Below are 17,008 nucleotides of genomic sequence, written 5' to 3' on the forward strand. Positions count from 1 at the left end.
ATCCCCAGCACCACCAAAAAATAAAAAATAGGGCTGGAGTTGTGGCTCAGTGGTAGAGTACTTGCCTGGCGTGTGCGAGGCACTGGGTTTGATTCTCAACACCACATAAAAATAAATAAATAAAGTATACAATTTGATGTTTTAAAAATAAATAAGCAAACAAATAAATAAATAGAAGGGCTGGAATGTGGCTCAGTGGTTCAATCTCCAGCACCCCCCCAATTTTTGCTTTTATAGAATGATTCATTGCCCAAGGATCCATTTCACATGGATGGGCAGTGGAGGGAGACATAAGGTCAGTGTTTAAAACATAAGATGTTGAAACAGAATTTAACCAAACACACATAGGAAGATCTGCAGCATCTTGCCTTTGTGGGACTCTTACATGATCCCAGCAGGGGAGGAGTCTGCCCTGCCCACGTGGCAGAGGGACTCAAAGACAGGATCCTAATTCTTGTCCTGGAAAAAGCTTGAGCAAGTTACTTAACTTTGTGCCCCTATTTGTTGGTTGGTTGGTACTGGGATTGAACAAAAATATTGCAAAATGCTTTTGAAATTCATGATGTTATTAGCAACATCACCAGCCCTATTTTGTATTTTTTTAATATTTTTTTTTAGTTATGAATGGGCACAATGCCTTTATTTTATGTATTTATTTCTATGTGGTGCTGAGTATCAAACCCAGTATGTCACACATGCTAGGCAAGTGCTCTCCCACTGAGCCACAACCCCAACCCCGCCCCCCCTTTTGTATTTTATTTAGAGACAGTGCCTCATGCTGTTGCTGAGGCTGGCTTTTGAACTCTCAATCCTCCTGTCTCAGTCTCCTGAGCCATTGGGATTACAGGCGTGGTCCACCTCCCCCAGTCTTTTTTGTTGTTTAATTACTGAACAGCATTCCATTATATGAACATACCACATTTTTTTTTTTTTTTGGTCCTTCTCTCGTGGTGAACATCAGCTTGTTTCCACTTTGGGACTCTGATAAATAAAAGTTCCTGTGCATATCCTTGCCTACATGGTTTTCTGGATATAAGAATACCTTAGATGGGTGTCACCGCATGGAGCAGTAAGGGAATTTTCGACAGGATATTCTTCATAGAATTTCAAGATTCGAGTCTACCACTCAATGCCTTCAGTCACTTCAACAATCTCAAAAAGCCTCCACACATCTCCTACCTTCCAGAGCAAGCAGTATCACTTCTGCTTGGAAGCCACTTCCTTAAATGATAGCGGTACCTTGATTCAGGAACACATTCAATAAAATGTCTCAACATAGCTATTGATAAGATAGAAAAAGTGTAGTATACACACAGAACACTGGAAGAACAGAAAGGAGGTCAATGGAGCTGGAATTTGGTGACCAAGGGAGGAGGGGCTTGAGGCAGGAGTAAGCTCAGGCCAAGTTTGAAAGGTAAGGAATATCAAGGTTATTATTCTAACTAGGGAGAGAGGCAGGGGCCAGACATGATTTATACTGTAAATAGAATACTTTTTCTGGGCGCTTTGTAGAGAATGGATTGTAAGTGCAAGGATGGAGATGAAGAGGCTGTTGCACTAAGTGAGAAGTAATGTTAACGTGGGCAAGAACAGTGTGACAATGGTGAGAAGTATCAATATAGAAGAGATGAATTTTGGGAGTTAGAGCAAATAGGATTTCTAATACTCATGTGTGGGTATAAGAAAAAGAGAAGAATCAAAGATGACTTCAGGATTTTTAGCTTGAGCAGCTGTGGGAGAATGATGGTACCATTTGCTGACATGGGGAGGATTTCAGGAGGAAAGGACTTGAGGGAAGTTCTTTTGTCCCTTCAATGATATATACAGCCAGACATAATGTCTATGCCTGTAATCCCAGCAACTCAGGAGGTAGAGGCAGGAGGATCAAAAATTCAAGGCCAACCTGGATAATTTAGCAAGACCCTCAGCAACTCAGTGAGACTCTTATTTCAAAATAAAAACTAAAAAGCACTGGGAATATAGTTCAGTGGTAGAGTGTCCCTGGGTTATCCTCAGCAACCCTCCCCCCAAAATTATATAGAAATGTCAAAGTAGAGTATGGAAGTGGGAGTCATCTTCACATATGTAGTATCCATCCTTCCTTCCTTCCTTCCTACCTACCTATTTTATTTTGTGGTGCTGGGGTTAGAACACAGGACCTTATACATGCTGGGCAAGACCTCTATCACTGAACCCAGCCACTGTAGATGGTACTTTATTTTTTTTTTAAGAGAGAGAGAGAGAGAGAATTTTTTAATATTTATTTTTTTAGTTCTCGGCAGACACAACATCTTTGTTTGTATGTGGTGCTGAGTGTCGAACTCGGGCCGCACGCATGCCAGGCGAGCGCGCTACCGCTTGAGCCACATTCCCAGCCCAATATAGATGGTACTTTAAAGCTAAGGAAGGATAAAAATAATTAGGGAGATGGTGTAGATAGGAAAAAGAGGAGTTTCAGGATTAAACCCTGAGGTACTCCCTCTTAAAAACAGGAGGGGTCTGGGGATATAGTTCAGTTGGTAGAGTGCTTGCCTAACAAGCACAAGGCCTTGGGTTCAATCTGCAGCAACCAGGAAAAAAAAAAAGTGGGGCGGGGTGGAGGAGGAAAGAAAGGAGATGGAAGGGCAGTTGGCCAAATAAAGTCGGAATAAACTAGAAGAGGTTTTCAAAATACCCCACATACTGCCACAGAGAAGAGAGGCTGGCCCTGAGAAGATGGTGCTGGGGATTGAGCCCAGGGCCTTGTGCTTTCTGAGCAAGTGCTCTTTGACTTCCCTATACCTCCAGTCCAAGGGGCTTTTATTTTTTATTTATTTTGAAATAATTTTATATTTATCAGAGTTGCAAATATAGTACAGGCCCTTTACCAAGTCGCTCCTAATGACGCTTTATATGACCTTGGTACCTTAACATTGGTATGGCATTACTAAGCTACAAACTTTATTTGGAATTTCCCAGTTTTCCCACTGTTGTCTTTTCATTCTTTTAGGATGTAATCCAGGATCTCACATTGTATTTAGTCATCCCCTTAGTCTTCTCTAATCTATTCTCAGTCTTTTCCTATCTTTCATGACCTTGACACTTTTGAAGAGTACCAGTCAGGTGTTTTGTAGAATGTCCCACAAATGTTGTTTTGTTTTTTTTTCCCCTGAGTAAACTGAGGTTGTGAGTTTGGGGAAAGAATGCCCAGCCATGTGACACCCTTCTCATCAAGTCAGATCAGCAGATACATGATATCAATGTGATTTATTACTGGTGATGTTAACCTTGATCACTTGGAAAAGGTCATATCTGCCAGATTTTTCCACTGTTTAATTTCCTTTTTTTTTTCTTTATTTTTTGTACCAGGAATTTAACTCAAGGGCACTTAATCACTGAGCCCCAGCCCTATTTTGTATTTTATTTAGAGACATGGTCTCACTGAGTTGTTTAGAACCTTGTTTTTTGCTGAGGCTGGCTTTGAACTCATGATCCTCTTGTCTTGGCCTCCTGAGCTGCTGGGATTACAGGAGTGCACCACTGCATCTGGCTAGGGGCAGCTTTCCATAGGGTAGTTATTTGGATTCAACCCGAATGGGACATTCAAGGTCATTATGATATTTCTATCATAACAGGGGCATAATCATCAAGGAAGGTGTTTGCAAAAGTGGGATGAAAATGATGTGCCGTGGAACCTAAGCAGAGGGTAGAAGGGAAGAGGACAAGGTTGAGAGTAGTAGTTGTCAGAGGAGGTTGAAGAACTGTGGCAATGGGGTCCTTGAGTAGGAGAGCCAAAAGGATGGGAAGTGGTAACAGGGACTTTCAAAGGAGCTGGGTGTTGAAAGTGAAGAAATAGTTTAGAAATGGCAAGCAGAGGGCGGGGCTGGGGTTGTGGCTCAGGGATAGAGTGCCTGACTAGCATGTCTGAGATCCTGGGTTCGATCCTCAGCACTACATAAAAATAAGTAAAATAAAGGTATTGTGTCCATCTACAACTAAAAATAAATATTAAAAAAAAAAAAAAAGAAATGGCAAGCAGGGTACTGAGGCAGGAGGATCACAGGTTCAGGGCCAGCCTCAGCAACTTAGTGACACCTTGTTTCAAAAAAAAAAAAAAAAGGGGCAGGGACATAGCTCAATGGTGAAGTGCCCCTGAGTTTAATACCCAGTACCAAAAAAAAGAAAGAAAGAAAGAAAAGAAAAGAAAAAGAAAGAAAGAAATAAAAGAAATGGCAAGTGAAAAATCTACTATACTTCTGCTATACCACCTCTGGCTTTCAGGTGCTTGTGATATGAGGAGAAAAGTTAAAAAAAAAAAAAAGCTTCAGAGAAACATCCAAAGAAGCAGATGAGACAGCAAGGATGTTTGACAGTTACAGATACAGAGCTGCAAAGGGCGCAGTGAAAGACTTTGGAAAGGGAAGGGAGAGGTCTTTGGGCAGATTTGAGGACAGACACAGGTGGCAGGATGGGTTTCCAGTGATGATCTTGGATGACCGAGAAGTTCCTTCTTCTAGGACTGACTGAGGCTAATGGAAATACAGGGCACCATGGAATTAGCCTGAGGGGCTGTCAGAGAGAAAAGGGAAATCAGCCTAAATGGTGCGAATTTTGGAAAGTTAGTAGGAAGATTAAGGGGCTAATAAATGACTGTTCTCCCCTGCAGAGGACATGTTGGTGGCAACCTTGGTAGCGGGGGATGGAAAGAGCACTCTCTGGGAGAATATGGTAACAAGGGTCTGTGCGGTGACTGGCCTTACCTTAATAACTTCCAGAATGGTTGAGTCATGATCATTAATAGCTATTTATTGGTTATCTACTTGGTGTACAATTTGAGCATTTGACACTGTGAAAAAAAATACAGTGTCCTTTGAACCAGCCGAGGGAGGAAACAATTGGTTCCAACATTATTCAGACTTAGAAGGAAATGTGTGACAGAGCTGGACCTTCACCTTTCCCTTATCAGGAGTGGAAAGGTGTGGGTCTTTATGATGGGTCATTTACAGTGTGAGCAACCTCCCTGAGAAAACCTGAGCATTTTTTTTTCAAACATGGCAGTATTCATGTTTAATGAGACTAATGAAGCATATACATAATTATGAGGAAATTCCCCCTTCTGGTAACCAGTCAGCTGCAAACAAAAATGTCAGTGTGGGTTCTGAGTGTGTGTGTGTATTTTGAGGCTGCCCGGGTGGGTGCAGTGCTGGGGATGGAACTCAGGGCCTTAAGTATGCTAGGTAAATACTCTGTCTCTTAGCTACCATCCTCAGCCCTTTAGAGTATGGGCCTGCCCCACCCCTTTCTCTCTGTGCTAGAGATTGAACCCAGAGGCACTTCACCACTGAGCTACACCCCAGCCCTTTTTATTTTTTGTTTTGAGACAGGGCCTTACTAATTTGCCCAGGCTAACATGGAATTTGCAATTCTTTTATCTCAGCCTCCCAAGTCACTGGGATTGCAGTCATGTGCCACCAGGCCTGGCCGTGGGTCTGGCTGTGGGTGGATTCTCAAGGGACTGGTTGAGAGCTAATGCATTGGCTATTTGTAAGGCGTGATAAGGAAAAAAAAAAGAAAATACACACTTAGATTATTTTTCTTTCTGGAATGATCTGTATGTCCCAACCCTTGAGATGTCTCTGGAAAATCAGGGTGTGTGATAAGAATGAACTAGATGTCACAAACTTAATTTCCTTTGTATCCTACTCAGGATGAGTTATCAAATGTCATAGTTCGGCTGAGCCATCTACAATACATATCATCACTGTACACAAAACTGACTCAGAATGTACCCAACTTCATAATATTCCTGGGAGTCCTGATTGTCCCCATCTCTACCACAAAGAATCAGAAGTCATTGAGGATTGAGTGAGTAAGAGAAGGAAGAATTGCAATGAATTACAGAAAGAAGTAAGAGAAGCAAATCAAGAAAGTGAATAAGAGAGCCCGGCACAGATGTGTATGCCTGTAATCCCAGCAGTTTGGGAGGCAGAGACAGGAGGATAGAGAGTTCAGAGCCAGCTTCAGCAATGGCGAGGCACTAAGCAACTCAGTGAGACCCTGTCTCTAAATAAAATACAAAATAGGGCTGGGGATGTGGCTCAGTGGCCAGGTACCTCAGAGTTCAATCTCTGGTACCCCCTGCAAAAAAAGAAAACAGATAGAGGAAGGGTAAGAAATGTCATATGCTTGTTGGATCCCTGATTGCAAAAGCAAGGGGCAGATAAAGTAATGACCACATTTCCACATCCATGTAGAATTTATTAGGTGGAGTAGCAGCTGGTTAAAATAGTGGTGGTGATGTGATGATATAAAGTCCTATAGAAAGTAAATCTACAGTTAGCATCTACCTTCCCCACCTCCCCAGTTAGCAACTCACAGAACTCGTTAGAATTTAGCTAGCAGCTAATGGCTGCTGAATCGAATCCCTCACACAGTTAGAGCAATGTTAAGAGCCAAATTTCAGGGCTGGGGATGTGGCTCAAGCGCGCTCGCCTGGCATGCGTGCGGCCCGGGTTCGATCCTCAGCACCACATACAAAACAAAGATGTTGTGTCCGCCGATAACTAAAAAATAAATATTAAAAACTTTCTCTCTCTCTCTCTCTCTCTCTCTCTCTCTCCCCCCCCACCTCACTCTCTCTAAAAAAAAAAAAAAAAAAAAAAGAGCCAAATTTCAGCTGGACATGGTGGGGCATTCCTGTAATCCCAGTGGTTTAAGAAGCTAGACAGAAGGATCACAAGTTCAAGGTCAGCTCAGCAACTTAGAGAGACCCTCTTTCAAAATAAAAAGTAAAAAGGGCTGGGGATGTGGCTCAGTGGTTAAGTGCCCCCTCCCCCCAAAAAAGACCCAAATTTCCATCTCCTCTTCATTGGCCAAACAGATATCCCCATTGCACAGAATCTGCTTTGGCATGGCCACTATCGAGTTCAAGATAACTATAATCTTTCTAATTTTAAACATACCACTTTCCTTTTTTCACATTATTTTTTAGGTTCTTCTTATCCTTGGGATTTTCAAAGCCTTATTTGACTACTGGTAAAAAGTCCTCCTTCCTTTGTAAAGGAAGAGACCATTTGGTTAGCACCCACACTGTGCTTTCTTTTCACCTCTCATTTAATCTTCACAGCGATTGTGGACTAGGTATCACTTATTTCCAATGAATTACAAAATGGTTAAGCAATTTTAAGTAGTGCTTATGGTCCCATTGTTGGAGAGTGGTGTCCATAAAGCTTGATCCTAGGCCTGAGCACTCTACACCTGTCCTCTCTCACTGCTCCAGCAGCCTCACTGCTGTCAGCCCTGCAGTTTATATCTCAGTGGTCAAAACTTAAGAGAAATGCTTATTTGTATATCAGATAAGTTCTGGCACTTAATTTCCAACCAATTTCCAAAAGTGCTCGTGGCTAGGTCCTCATCTTCACAGAAGGCCTTCATTCTTTCACATGGGTGTCAGTCTTTCTATCCAAATAGCTGTAAAATACTTTGTACTTTGCTTACATCTTATATGTTCATCAGAATGAATGTAATAAAGCAGCCAAGCCCTTGTAACCACAGGAACCTTCCCTGTCTGCTTCCTTCTGGAATTGCTGCAAGGCAGAGGATCCAGCTTGGTGGCCGTCACCTCCCACTCACTTTGGGATTTCTGACTCCTGCCCATCACCTTTGCAAGAAGTTTGTAGAAAAACACAGAGGCCTTACAGTGTAACATGTAAGCACAGGTGTGTTTGTGCACAAATAACTCAATTCATAAGCTCTGTTAGTTGTGGGTCCAGGGCCATGGCATTTCAATCCATTCCAGCGTGATTCTTTTTTTTTTTTTTTGTAGTTGTAGATGGACAGCATGCCTTTATTTTATTTGCTTATTTTTGTATGCAATGCTAAGGATCCAACTTAGTGCCTTACATGTGCTAGGCAACTGCTCTGCTACTGAGCCCCAGCCCCAGCCCCTCCAACATGATTCTTGAGGGCAATTCAAGAGGGGAGCTTGAGTTCACAAAGCCCTCTGGTTATCCCAGAAATTATTTTTCTCTTCTCCCTGCTTTGGTTCTCCTTGCATTTGCAGTGAGATAAATTGAGATAGCAGGTGTTTCTGAAAGTAGAACAACTGGCTGAGAATATTGACCTTGCTCCCAGTTACCACCAAGACCACTCTCTGAATGTAACCTTGGGTCAGTCATTTGTCTACCAAGGTCAGATGGGAATTCACTCCAACACTTGTTAATACCGAAGAGCACTGGGTTGACTTATAAAGGCTCTATATTACAGATGAACTCTGGTTGTGTTGAGATGCCCTCTGGCCCAGGTAGGTGTTCCCCTGTACCTTGCAAGTGCCCTGCCCAATGAACTCATCTTTTCACAGCTCTGGTTAGGGGCTCCACCTTCAACAACTCCAGGGGCACTTAGCTCTTTCCCTGGACACAATTCTGGGACTCAGCTCTCTGCTAGGAAACTAAGACAAAGTGCTGGTGAGTTACACCTCCCAAGTTATATAGTTCTGGTGTTTTGCTTTTTGTGGAGGGGAACCAGGGATTGAACCCAGGGGTACTTTACCACTGAGCCACATCCTCAGCCCTTTTTATGTTTTATTTTATTTTGGGAGGTGTGAATACTGGGGATTGAACTCAGGGGCACTCAACCACTGAGCCATATCCTCAGCCCTATTTCATATTTTATTTAGAGACAGGGTCTCACTGAGTTGCTTAGCACCTCGCTTTTGCTGAGGCTGGCTTTGAACTCACCATCCTACCATCTCAGTCTCCCGAGATGCTGCTGGTATTACAGGCGTGCACCACCATGACCGGTTATGTTTTAATAGAGGCCTTCTGTCTGTGTGTGTTGCTAGGGATTAAACCCAGGGCCTTATGCATGCATTCTACCAACTGAGCTATATCCTCAGCCCAATGTAGACCTTCTAGTGACTATGTTTTATCCAAAAGAAGCAAGTGATAGTGGGAATCTTAGGCACCGGAACATGTCTTTGAAGGATATGTTTAAGGCAGCAGGGCCTTTTAAGACCTTTCTAATATTAATTTGTAATCTACTTACTAAGCACTTAAAGTACTTAATTTATATGTGAAACTCTGGACTAAGTGCACTTTCCAAGGGTGAAAAGATATAGGCCCTGTTCTTTTTTTTTTTTTTTTAAATATTTTAAAATTTGTTCTAATTAGTTATATATGACAGTAGAATGTATTTTGATACATCATACATACATGGAGCATAACTTCTCATTTGTCTAGTTGTACATGATGTAGAGTTACCCAGGTCATGTAGTAGTTATATGTGAACACAGGGTAATAATATCAGATTCTACTATCATTGCTACCCGCATCCCCCCTCTACTCCATTCACTGTCTATTCCAAAATACCTCTATTCTTCCTTCTACCCTTATCTTGAATTAGCATCTGCATATCAGAGAAAACATTCAGGCCCTTAAGGAATCTCTAGCCCAGGGGGAGAGATCAGATGGATATGTGAAACTAAAAAGAAAGAACTACATGTAAATACCAGGCAACTCTAGTAGGGTACCAGACTGAGTTTTCAGAAGACAGAAAAACTTCAGGGGTTGTTTGTGCCCCATCATCCATCCATGAGGCTGGGGTTGGTGAAGTCCATAAACTAATCTCCACAAGTGTTTTTTATTTTGTTTTGTGGTGCTTGGGATTGAACCCATTTTCCATGCAAGTCCATACTTAATAACTATAACATTGAGCTATACCCCCAGCCCCATTTTTTCGAGGGGAGGTGCTGTATTGGGGATTGAATCCAGGGCCTCAATCATGCTAGGCAAGCTCTCTACCACTGAGCTACATCCCCCATCCTTTTTTAATTTGAGATGGAGTCTTGTCAAGTTGCCTAGGCTGGCCTGAAACTTCTGTTCCTTCTGCCTTGGCCTGCTGAGTAGAAGGATTGTAGACATGCACCACCAAGCCTGGTTTAGAGTTAGTTTTTAAAAAGCAGTAATTAAAGTATACTGTGTGTCCTGAGATTAAATCCATGTGAATTGAAGAAATTCTCTAAATAATAAAATCATTTAAAAACATAGAAGAATGCTTGGGGATATAGCTCTGTGACAGAGCACTTGCCTAACATGTGTTAGGCCCTGTATTCATTCTCCAGTCCTGGGGGAAAAAAAAAAAACAAACCCTAGAAGAGAGCTGGAGATTTAGTTCAGTCAGTGGTAGAGTAATTACCTTGCTTGTACAAGGCCCTATGTTCAATCAGCACCATGGGTAAAAATTTAAAAAAAAAAAATAGGCAGGTGGCTGTAATCCCAGTGGCTAAGGAGGCTGAGGCAGTAGGATTGCAAGTTCAAAGCCAGCCTTAACAAAATCAAGGCACTAAGCAACTCAGTGAGACCCTGTCTCTAGATAAAATACAAAATAGGGCTGGGGATGTGACTCGGGGGTCAAGTGTCACTAAGTTCAATCCCCGGTTCCCCCTCCCAATAAAAATAAATAAATAAATAGATAAAACCTTGGCCAATGTAATTTGCTTTCTGAATGGGGAATTTCTTTCTAAGCATAAAGTAATGGAAGAAAACAACTTAATGAAAAAGATTCATAGATGTGGCTATATGAAAATGGAAATCTTTTGTAAAAATAACATAAATCAAGAGCAGTAGGTGGTACATGTTTGTAATCCTAGATACTGGGGAAGGTGAGGCAGGAGGATTACAAGTTCAAGACCAGCTTGGGCAATTTAGCAAGACCTAGTCTTAGAATACAATAACACAAAATAAATATAATAAAATAAAACTGTGTTTATATATTTTTTTCTTTCTTTTTTTTTTTTTTTTTTTTTTGGTATCAGGGTTTGAACCCAGTGGCACTCAATCACTGAGATGCATCCTCAGCTTATTTTGAGACAAGGTCTCACTAGATTGGGGCCTCACTAAATTGGTGAGGCTGGCCTCAGCTTCCTGAATCTCTGGGATTACAGGTGTGCACCACCATACCCAGCTCTTTTTTTTTTTTTTTATGTACTATAGATTGAACTAGGGGATGCTCCACTGCTGAGCTACATCCCCAGCCCTTTCAATTCTGAGACAGGGTCTCACTAATTTGCTGAAGCTGGCCTTGAACCTGCAATTGTCCTGCCTCAGTCTCCGATGTCTCTGGGAATACAGGCATGTATGAATGACCACACCTGACATGTTATGAATATTTTCCCATGATTTTTAAAAATTTGTATTTATTCTTTTTAGTTATATATGACAGTATAATCTATTTTGAAATATTTATACAAATTTGGAATATATCTTATTCTAATTAGGATCCCAGTCTTGTAGGTGTACATGACGTTCACTGTGGTGTATTCATACATGTACATAGGAAAGTCATGTCAGATTCATACCACTGTCATTCCTATTATCCCCCGTTCTTTCCCTTTATTTCCCTTTGTCTAATCCAATCCCCCTTCTTATGACTTTTTAAAGATTACTTTAACAAAAAAATAGAAGGAAAAAAGAAGGTATGGACAGAGAAAAAGAGGAGGCACTACAAGGGACCCAGTCCCAAAATACAAGGGACCAAGGAAAATGGCCCATTTATTTATATTTTTTTTAAAGGAGAGAGAGAGAGAGAGAGAGAGAGAGAATTTTTTAATATTTATTTTTTAGTTTTCGGCAGACACAACATCTTTGTTTGTATGTGGTGCTGAGGATTGAACCCGGGCCGCACGCATGCCAGGCGAGCACGCTACCGCTTGAGCCACATCCCCAGCCCAAAAAAATGGCCCATTTATAGTTGGAAATAAAATGAGACAAGGAGAGTTCCTGGAGATGAAAGTGAGTCCCTGGAGATGAAAGGAAGGAGAAAAATAAAATTTTAAAAAGGGCTCAGACATAGCTCAGAAGTATAGTGCTTGCCTAACATGTATAAGGCCCTGGGTTCAATTCACACACACACACACACACACACACACCCCAGAGAGAGAGAGAGAGAAACTTACAATTATAAAACAAACAAATTGGGGAACAAAATTTTGTTTATAAACATGACAAGTGTTTGTTTTTCATATAAGACCTTATAAAAATTGATTTTAAAATTACTAAGTTCTAATGTTTTATTGTAGAGGAGGGCGACTATAGATAACAATAATAAACTGTATATTTCAAAAAAACTAGAAAAAAGCATTTCATTGAATGTCTTTGCCAAAAACAAATGATAAATATTTGAGAAGACATATTTATGTTGACCCTGATTTGCATGTTATACAATGTGTACATGCCACATGGACAAGGCACTATGGCGCATGCCTGTAATTCCAGCAACTCGGGAGGCACAGGCAGGAGGATTGCATGTTTGAGGCTATCATCAGCAACTTTAGTGAGACCCTGACTCAAAATATAAAATAAGGAGCTGGGCATGTGGCTCAGTGCCTAGCATGTATGGGGCAATGGGTTTAATCCCCAGCAACCCTTTTTTATGAAAAAAAAAAGCAAATATGGGGCTGAGTTGTAGGTCAGTGGTTGAGTGCTCACCTAGGATGTGCAAGGCCCTGGGTTCGATCCTCAGCACTATATAAAAATAAATAAACAAAAATAAAGGTATTGTGTCCAACTATAACTAAAAAATAAAATAAAAAAATAAAAGCAAATAAAGTTGTTTTAAAAAATAAAATAAAAAGGGACTGGGAATGTAGGTCAATGGCTAAGCACTCCTTCATTCAATCCCTAGTACAAAAAAAAAATCAGATGGTCGGTACCCCCATAAATATATATAATTCTTATGTCAATTTAAAACTATCTTAAGTTTTCAATGAAAGCTTGTTTTATTGATAAGTTCTGGTCTTAGTCTACTGGCATTTTATTAATTTGCATTCATTCATACATAATTCTGCATTCCTTTCCCATTTTTATTTATAGATTGATTGATTTTGTTTTATTATTATTATTAGCAGGAATTGAACCCAGGGGCTTGCACATGCTAGGCAAGCATTCTGCTGCTGAGCTACATCTCCAGCCTTTATTTATAGATTAATTTGTTTAATAGTAGTTTTTTAAAAATATTTTTTAGTTGTCAATGGACCTTTAATTTATTTATTTATATGCGGTGCTGAGGATTGAACCCAGTGACTCACACATGCTAGGCAAGTGCTCTACCACTGAGCCACAACCCCAGCCCCTTAATAGTAAATTTCTTGACTAAATAGGCTTGTTTTTTTTTTTTCCACTTATATCATCTGTCTTCCCGATCAATGTTTATGGGATTAGCCTCAGTAGTTGACTTTGGGACTTTCTCTCTCTCTCTCTCTTTTTCATATGAGGGATTGAATTCAGGGGCACTCTACCACTGAGTTACATTCCCAACCCTTTATTTTTTATTTTGAGAAAGGGTCTCACCAAATTGGTCTTGGATTTGTGATCCTCCTGCCTCAGTCTCCTGAGAAGCTAGGATCACAGGCCTGTGCCATTATGCTCAGCTGACACTGGAGCTCATAAAATGACAATGACAGGGTCCCTCTGCTCAAGGAGTTCACAGTCCAGGATGCAGAAAGAAGACCTGCAGTAGAAGGTGGGTGGTATGACATAGAAATATCAAGGGGCGCTGAGAGCACAGAGAAGGCTGGACAGAGGAGGGAGTCCTCCAGTTGTTCTGAGGATGGACAGCGGTTATGAAGCCAACAAGTGGAAAGGGCCTTTGGACATAGGAAACAGCTTATATAATGATCTAAAGATAACTTGGGCTGGGTTGTGGCTCAGTGGTAGAGCGCTTGCCTAACGTGTGAAGCACTGGATTTGATTCTCAGCACTGCATATAAATAAAGATCCATTGACAACAAAAAATATTTTAAAAATATAGATGAATAAACTCTGTGATGAGTTTGGGAAACTAAAAGCAGCTGAATATGTCTGGGTTGTAGAGTACAAGGGGAGATAAAGCTGAAGGTAAAGGACAGAAGATAAGGGAGTTTGGATGTTATGTAAGTGGTGACTAATGCAGGGAGTCAGATGTGTCTAATAATTCCTTTGGTAGTAATACAGAGGTCTACTTGAAGGTGGCAGAGGACCGAGGCCTGGAGATCATGTAAAAGGAGAAATCACAGAATGGCTTCAGCCAAGACACCAGTGGGGAGGCGACCACAGAGAAGAGGGCACAGACCCAGCAGGTTTGGGAGACAGAATCAGCATGACATAGGCGATTAGAAAAGAGATCCATTTAGGATGACTCCAGCTTTCTAGATTTGGTGACAAGGCCAATGTTTATTCCATTTACAAAGACAGGGCATGAAGGGGAAGGAAATTTTAATGTTGGATTTGAAGGAAAGAATGAGTTCACATTTGAGTCTGAGATGCTGGTGGTACATCTAGGGACAGATCGTTAGTAGACTGTTGAAAACATGTATCTGGAGCTAAGATGGAAATTGTAGGATTGATTTGTGGATATGTATCAGAGTCATTAATATCTGAGGTTATTAAGGGTTGGTAGAGTGCTTGCCTCATAAGCACAAGGTCCTGGGTTCAATCCCCAGTACCACAAAAAAACAAAAACAAGTATATATAAGGTTGTAGTGGAGTTAATATAGATATAGATATATAGATATCAATATATATTAAAAATATATATAAATATATATCTATATCTATCTATATATCTTTTTAGTTGTAGAAGAACATATTACCTTTATTTTATTTATTTACCTTTATGTGGTGCTGAGGATCAAACCCAGAGCCTCACACATGCTAGGCAGGTGCTCTACCACTGAGCTACAACCGCAGCCCCATGTAGTAGAGTTTTAAATATGTATGAATTCATTACCCAGAAAAAAAAGAAAACTGAGGCAGGGTTTCTGGGATCCCTGGTATTTGAGGGGGAGTTGGAAGATAGAGAGCTCTTAGAGAACATTAAGAAGAAAGAACTGAAAGAGTGAGTTAAGGAAACTAGGGTGAGAGAAGTTTTTTTTAAAAAAGAGGAAAATGAAACTATAAGGATAATTTTTTCTTTTTCTTTTTTTTAATATTTATGTATTTCTTATGAGAGTTCTTCCTTAATGCATGCATGTTATTTTTTTTTAAGAGAGAGAGAGAATTTTAATATTTATTTTTTAGTACTTGGCGGACACAACATCTTTGTTTGTATGTGGTGCTGAGGATCGAACCCGGGCCGCACGCATGCCAGGTGAGCGCGCTACCGCTTGAGCCACATCCCCAGCCCAGGATAATTTTTTCTTAACAGCACTGAAGCTGTTGGCAAGAAAGTGGGTAAGGTGATATTCTATGAGGCATAAACTGGAGAAGAGAAAAAGTGAATCTAGAAGGAGGCTGATAGACCTGCAAAAAGGAGAAATTCAGGGCGGATGGTCTAGATGTGGTCCAGGGAGTTAGAAAATGGGAAGGACAAGAATCTGTGTGGGCAGAAATCATGATGGAATAGTCCCGGGGGATCCCAGAATCCAGGTTGTGGTTGCAGCAGAAGACTGCTGAAGTGGACAGCAGGAAATGATAGCTGGGTTTCAAATCTAAGGCACTAAGGGACAGGTTGGATGCTGGATGCATTGTCCACACAGATGTTGACTTTTGTCCCTCTTGAATCAGTTAGGACTTAATTAGAGCAGAGGAGCCACTGGAAAGAGCAGAGAACAAAGCATTTATTATGGAGCTTATATAGAATCAAAATTGGGGGGAGCTGGGTGCAGCAGTATATGCCTATATTCCCAGTCTCTCAGGGGACTGAGGCAGGAGGATTGTAAATTTGAGGCCAGCCTGGACAACTTAGCAAAGCCTTGTCTCAAAAATAAAATATAAAAAGGGTTGGGGATTTAGCTCAGTGGTAGTACAATCCTGAGTTTAATCCCCAGTACTGCAAGAAGAAGAAAAAGTCACAAAATTGGGGGAACTGGTGGAAAATATCAGGTGTTGCCTCTGTACCTAGTGTTTAGACTGAAGTCACTGTAGGTCACCACACTGGCAGTCAGGAAAGAAAGCTGGACTTGAATTAGAGGACACATGGAAATATTGAGGACGACTAGAACCTATGAGGAAAAACTAAAATCCAGATCTGAATCTCATCCTTTCCAACATGGTGCTACAGGTACCTGGCATCAGGTGCACCTTGGAGCTGCATGCACTCAACCCAGACCTTGGGAGCTAGAGGAGCTGCTGTCTGGGCATTGCGTCATGCTTCTGAACTACCATCTCAGTAACAACGCATGTGAGCTGCCTCGGTGCCTACTATCCTCACCTTACCTTCAGAGCAATAAAAAAACATGGTTGCTGCTTCACTAACATCTTCAAAATACCATGCAAATCTCTCTCATAGCCAACACTAACTTGAAATGTACAGGGATAAGGATTCTGGAAAATCTTGGTCCAGCTCAGTCAAGTTGCCCTAGAAGAAAGCCACCAAGCCACCATACTCCCTCAACATCAAGCACAATCCCTAGGAACAGACCCTGTACAAAGGGACTTAATAACTTGTGGGGTTTTCTATCAAAAGTACCTTCAAACCATACTACAGATACCTATAAGAACATGGATGAATCTCAGGAAAATTATGCTACACAATAAAAGCAAGATACAAAAGAGTATGCACCCTACAATTCCATTTATATGAAATTCTAGAACAGGTGAAGCTAATCTTTGGTGACAAATCAGAAAAAATTTGGGGACAGAGGTGGGTTTGGGAGGGGAGTGAAAAGAAATTTTGTAGGATAATGAGTATGTTTCTAATTTTGATAAGGCATGATTTACACAAGTATATACATTTGTCAAGACTCCCTGAACACCACACCTGTAATCCCAGCAGCTGGGGAGGCTGAGCAGGAGGATCAGGAGTTCAAAGCTAGCCTCAGCAATTCATCGAGGCCCTAAGCAACTTAGTTAAGATCCTGTCTCTAAATAAAATATAAAAAGATTTGGGGATGTGGCTCAGTGGTTTAAGTGTTCTGGAGTTCAATCCCCAGTATCAAATAAAAAAAAAAAAGACTCTCTGAACAGCAACAGCAATCCTAGGACCTGTGCACTTTATTGTATGTAAACTATATCTCCACCTTAAAGAAAAGAACCCTTAAAGCTAATAACAGACT

Source organism: Marmota monax, unplaced genomic scaffold (genome assembly GCF_021218885.2).
Source record: "Marmota monax isolate L192 unplaced genomic scaffold, Marmota_monax_Labrador192_F-V1.1 WCK01_AAM20220418_F8-fsc00015, whole genome shotgun sequence".
NCBI classification, from domain to species: Eukaryota; Metazoa; Chordata; class Mammalia; order Rodentia; family Sciuridae; genus Marmota; species Marmota monax.